Source organism: Solanum pennellii, chromosome 1, assembly GCF_001406875.1.
Source record: "Solanum pennellii chromosome 1, SPENNV200".
Classification (NCBI taxonomy): domain Eukaryota; kingdom Viridiplantae; phylum Streptophyta; class Magnoliopsida; order Solanales; family Solanaceae; genus Solanum; species Solanum pennellii.
Genome location: NC_028637.1, coordinates 15,982,499 through 15,989,138, shown reverse-complemented (window position 1 = coordinate 15,989,138; position 6,640 = coordinate 15,982,499). Strand labels below are relative to the sequence as shown.

Here is a 6,640-nt window from a genome sequence, read left to right as displayed (position 1 = left end):
TTTTCCTCATCTTCTTGTGCTAGTTAGTCATCATCATCTACACATTGTTGTAGGTTAGACTAGAAGTAGGATATATATATATATATATATATATATATATATATATATATATATATATACCCATTCTCCTACCCCACTTTCCCTACTAATTCAACTTCAAATATTATTTTTTGTTCCAAATAAAATACTTTATTTCTTTTGTCATACTTCTCTTTTTATGGTTGAAAAATTTCGAGGAAGCGAAGTGTATTTTCCTCAAGAGCATGAAATGGAGTTTCAAAATTTAACTAACGAGGGAGAAGTGGAAGATAAATATGACTTTCCAATTCGTCGTTAAGACAACAAGGTATCCATGATATAGAAAGTAATCATGAAGCAAGACACAAATTCCATACCCATGAACAAAGCTTCATTGTTCAATGAAAATAAATACAACTTTTTCGAAGACGAGTACATTCATGATGATGATGATGATGGTGATGTTGTTGAAATTGTGCCTCCCAATATGATAATTACACGAAGAATTTCGAGAAGAATGATGGCAATTTTAGTTTGTATCTACTATGGAGGGATGCTCAAGAGAAGGAATTTGAGTCAACTAAGCACTCAATTCTAAGGATGATTGATTTTATCGAACATGACTTTATAATTTAGTCGCTTTTTTGTAAGCAGAGAAATGTTTAGGAAAAAAGGTAGATAGAAAAGAGAAAAACAATTGTTCTTTTTTTCCATGACTAATTCAATAACTTTGTGTATTTATGATTTGTGTATCAGTACGAATTTTCGAATTGAGATAAAACACAAAGCTTGTTAAAAAAAAAAGATAACGAATATCATTTAAAATGAGAAAAGACTAAATATACGGTATAAAGGGGAATTTTAGTAATTAAGTTGGTTGACTACCTGAAAACTTGTTGATGGCAGTTCAATTGCCTACATTGTAATCTCCTTCCTCATTTTCCTTTTCAATAACAATTAAAACAATATTGCTAAAATAAATCATACAACGAAAAATCAAATCATACAACATTCAATGAGCAAATAAATAGAGTTACCCCATTTAACGATATTTAAGTAATTTCTATCTATTTTGTGATATCTTCATCTTCATTCCTTTTCTAGATGATTGTTAAGGAAACATTCCCTCAAATTTACGTAGATTCATTCAAAATTTCATAGTAAATGGATAACTGAGAAAAAAATAATAAAATGAAAAAGGGATTTCAGAAATGACTAGAACAAGCGAACTAACTCGGAGAGTTGTTCGGACTTTTGGATGGAAGGGAGAGAAATAGGATAGTTGGGCGGTGATTGGAGAAGTAAAAATAAATAAGGGATTAGAAAAAAAGGAATGTTGGGTCACCTGGTTAAATAGAATGAAAGGCGAAGATTATGAGGATTTATTTGGTTGGGTTTTGAGTTTTTTTGTGGGTCATGACTTGGATCAATTTGTGAGTTAAAATTGGATGTGAATTTTGCCTAAAATTAACATAATTCAACCAATTTTCTAAAAGAGCTTGATAATTATATTTAGGTTTATTATTTAAATATTACAGTGGTAAAATTACCTGTGCTTCGCGCGGGAATTTAGTATCACAAAATTTATAAAATGTTCCTTACAACATATCCGACATTATAATTAAAACACTATATTATCTTACATACAAGATTATATAGTAACAAAAATGAATATTATTACATCTTATCATTTATCCTTTATAAAGTAGGCATAAAGTAATGATTGTAAATATACATACCATGATTTGTAACATAAGAAATGGTGTTAGTGAGTCACTCAACAGGAGCAAAGTACACAAATATTTAATTGTGAAGGAGGAGGAGGAGGAGGAGGAGAAGGAGAAGGAGAAGGAGAAGGAGAAAGAGAAGGATAAAGAGAAAATGAAGAAGAGGAGATTTAGAATTTTTGTTGTTTTAAAATGAGAGGAAATTCTTCTATTTATAGACAACAAAGGATAGTCAAAAAATTTTTTTACTGTGCCTTATCGAAAAAGATACAACAATTTGGAAAAGTTGCAACCCTTTGAATATTTCACAACCCTTATGAAAAGTTGTAACTTTTTATAAAAGTCGCAACTCTTCATCAAAGTCGCAACTTTTAATAAAAGACGCAACTTTTCATAGAAGTATCAACTCTTCATTAAAGTCGCAATATTCAATAAAAGTCACGACTTTTCATCAATGTCACAATCTTTCGTTAAAGTAGTAACTTTTCATAAAGTCACAACTTTTCATAACAAAGGGAAGACTACTTTTGGAAATTTCTAAATTAATTGAGAATTCTTATATGTCGTGGCGCCACATAGGCAGGGCGCTGATGAACTATATAATTAATCTACGCAAATGATGTATATTATTGGAAAAAATTTATTCAATGATAAATAATATTGTTACTGAAAGCTAATTATTTACACAACAAAAAAAGTTATTGCCATAGATAAGATTTTTATTGGTATACAATCACATCGTTATGACTTATGCAAAATTATTAGCAACAAAAATAATGTTGCAAGAAATTATTCGTTTCTCAATAAACTTAATTTTTGCAAAAAAAGGGACAAGAAAATTGGTAATAACCTTTTACAAATATTTTTAGCAACAACTTTATCATGGTAAATCACTTTTTTCTTAAATAACATATCATCAAATTCAATTTTAGCAATAATTTATTAGTAATTATTACACAGTAAGTCACATATTTTTTAATTTTTTAGCAAGTCTCTCATATATACATTGCAAATGACATATTACTTGGGGGAAGGAATGTATTTGAGAGGGTATAGATATGTATCCAAGAGGAAATAGGGATTTATTCGAGAGAGGATTATAATATCTTAAGTTGTGAATTTATGTAATTTTTTCAACAAAATATGTGAAATTATATTGGATCCGTATCACGGGCCTTAAAATATCTAGTTTCTATTATACCGAAGAGTAAAGTCCAACACGACCAAGGGAAAAATTGTAATATGTTATTATATGCAGGGTAAAATTGTAATTAGGCATATTTAATATTTAAACAAATGATGTTCCTTTTCCTCTCCCTTCCAGATTGTTCTAGATCTCCTATACTTCCTGATTATGATTAATCATTGCTATTTGCTTAGGCGCAAGAGCCAAAGTGATGAAGATGCCCTAAAACTTTCTCTCCACCCCAATCATATTTATATATATAAAAGAAAATATTAGGCCCGCCTACGTGGCACCACCACAAATAAGAATTTCCTTTTAAATTTATTTATTTCCAATATATATATATATANACAAACCAGTATTCCCTTTTAAATTTATTTATTTCCAAAACTAGCCTTCCCCTTTCAAGAAAAATTCTGACTTTTATGAAGAATTGTAATTTTACTGAAGATATGTGACTTTTATGAAATGTTGTGACTTTTATGAAAAGTTGTGACTTTTATGAATAGTTACGAATTCTATGAAGAGTTTTGACTTTTATGAAAAGTTGTAACTTTTTTAAGAGTTGCAACTATTATGAAGAGTTGCAACTTTTATATCAAAAGTTGTAACTTTTCTGAAAAGTTGTGACTTTTATGAAGAGTTGCGACTTTTATGAAAATTGTGCCTTTTATGAGAGATTGTGATCTTTCCAAATGGTTGCAACTTTTTCAAAAAGTTGTGACCTTTCCGATAAAGCACAATAAATATTTATTCACACTACTCTCTGTTATCTATAAATAGAGGGATTTGCTACCACTATTATTTGAAGGTTTTTTCCATTGGATAGTTGAATTCAATTACATTGATTAAGCTTGTTATGAAGTTTGTTTTATTCCTAAAAGGTTTCATCCTACTATTTCATGGAGCTTAATCGTTACTATAAGTCGTAGTGATTCATGTAAGTATGACAACTCTATTTGTTATTGTGGTGACATTTTTCTTTTAACTTTGTTAAAAGTTACATAGAAGATGATTGAAAATTGATCTTCTCTTTTGTCCCTCTCTACAACAATGAAAATTGATTTCGATTGCAATGTCATGTTATTACTCTTGCACCTTTAATTCCACAACTCATAACGTTGTTGAAATGGTTGAATTTATTACATTTGATTTTTTAGTAAACAAAACTTTTATTTCTGCCACTATTGTAGTTTTTTTTTTGCTATAGTGGAATCAAATTGAAATACATTGATTAAACTGCTAATGAACCTTTTTCATTCCTCATTTTCTATGAAACTTACTCATTTAATTTATGTCATATTACCGAATAATCATATGTAAGTTTAATAAAATGTCCAATCCCGTGCGAAGCACGGGTAATTTACCTAGTTTTATAAAAAAAAAAAAGAAGAAAAAAAGCCTTTTATTCTCCTTATTCCGTTTCACTAAGGGATTGTTTGGTTATGGCAACTTATGTTTTATTCAATATAAAATAATGTATTAAGTTATACTATGTCTGATAGAAATTTTTGTTTAGGTAGAAAAATCAAATAACTTTTACCATGTTTGATTGCATTTTCGTAGTCCTACATAATTAATACCAACATAACTTATGAGGGAAGCAATGTATAAACTTATGCAGGGTAGAAGGTGGTATAAGCTATGTGGGTATTAGTTATACATGTATTAAAATGATAAATTACATGTTTACCCTATTAATTTATTTTGTTTTTAATTGGAAACTCTATTATTTTCCTATTTAAACGTTTGTTGTTTTTATTTCTTTTTTATATTTAGACCATTTTTATATCTTTTAATTTTCTTATTTGGAAAATTTATTGTTTCCTATCCACATGTGTTGTTTTTATTTCTTATTATATATAGACTATTCTCATTTCTTTTTATATACTTACCATTTTGATTGATTTATGCAAACATAAATATTTTTTACTATTAGATATTAATCGTGCATATTTTAACGGTACATAATCTAATCAAATATTAGCATTATATATTATTCAATATATTTCACATTTTATTAGCACATATTATTATTTTGTAAATAATATATATTAATAATTTACAACAAATTTAATATTCAAGAGTTAATAATTCATGTATTGTAGTATGTAAACCCTGCATAACTAGACTCTGCATAGCTAATATCTGCTAAGCTACTATCTACATAACTAAACCCTACATAACTAATACCTGTATAACTAAACCCTGCATAGCTAATACATGCATAACTCTAATCAGTAACCAAACAACCCCTAATATTTTAGCAAGAAGCGCATTCTATACAGTTCCTTTACTATTTTCAGCTTTTTTAACAGTTGCTTTTTAATATCTTTGTAGGTGCTGACATTTCAGCGAACACTTTGAGCTTGTAATATTTATGATTCTGAACCTGATGGTATCTAAAATTAGATACAGCTATATACTGTCATATTTTCTGGAAAGCAATACCAAGTTACTTTTTTTTCTTGTTCTTTTTGGTAATTTTCTTCTATGTTCTTTTTATGATATTTATATGTTATGTATTCAAATTTCAATTTAGGTAGTTATGTTTTATTGCATAATTTTTTTTTGATGAAACATGATGGCCTTAGATTTATATGCTTGCGAAACTTTGAGAGTAGGAAGTTTTATTCCACCTTTGGATTTGAGTTTCTCATATGTTAGGTGGACAGGAATATATATATTTGAACACTGACAAAAGGTGCATATTGAAGCAAGTTAACAAACATCGACTGAGTACACCAAGGTTGATAAGGGAGCTATGTTATCATTGCATAAATTGTTGTTTGATGTGGTGCATAAAATAATTTTACCTAGAAAGCAAAATAGGACAGAAGCAAATTACTTTGGTCTTACTCTTATGGAGTTGTTGTCGTAAAAGAGGACAGAAGAAAATTACTTGGATCTTACTCTTATGGAGTTGTTGTCATACACATGCGGAGGAACTTGAGAAGTTATGTACTCAGAATTTTCAAGTGAAGGAAGAGTTGACTCAGACTCAGATTGCTTTGGAACATGAAAGGAATGTTAATTCAGCGCATCTGAGAAGTATTTTTGAATTGCTCTCAAAGGGAGTTTATTATGCTTTTTGTGAATGAAACTATTGCATATGTTTTTTTGCTAATGTAAAAAGGGGAAGAAGTACGTGTTTTTACTTACCTATTCAACGCAAGTAGTACCAATATTTGCCATTGCCAAAAAGGGGGAAATTGTGAAAAGACGTATTTTTGAACTATGGCAAAGTTGCAAAGAACAGGTTGTGTAGAACAGGTAGTGGCAACTCGTCAACACGTTTAAGCGAATTCAAGTTTGAATAGTTTCATAGAACAGATAGTGACAACGTGTCAACATGTTCTAGCGAAGAATTCGAGTCAGTATGGGAATACACATTTTCATGGAATTCGAGTCTAAATGGGAATGACACGTTAGTTCAACAAAGAAGTTATTACCTAACAAGTTTTCTTATTTAATTAAGAAAAGTTTGGTGGAAGGTTTTCTTATTTAATTAAAGAAATTTTGTGGAAGGTTTTCTTATTTCATTAAAGAAATTTAAGAGTATTAGTTTTCCTTGAGGCGGCAGCAAGTTGAAGAAGAACGTATAAGCAGTTGCGGCAAAGACGAAAAGGAGTCCAAGTTGAGTTCAACAAGAATTTGTAGAGGCAAAGACAAAGTTGATTCAGACAAGGAGTTGAATATGCGTCAAAGA

At 29.3% G+C, this 6,640-nt stretch overlaps 1 long non-coding RNA gene across 1 annotated transcript; it reads right to left on the bottom strand.

Moving 5' to 3' along the window:
- Positions 1-302: 302 nt before the first annotated feature.
- LOC114076150 lies at positions 303-1,193 on the bottom strand. The gene is made up of 2 exons (XR_003576969.1): positions 1,056-1,193; positions 303-961 (listed from the first exon to the last, which is right to left on the bottom strand). It is a non-coding gene; the product is annotated as an uncharacterized LOC114076150 (long non-coding RNA).
- Positions 1,194-6,640: the final 5,447 nt, after the last annotated feature.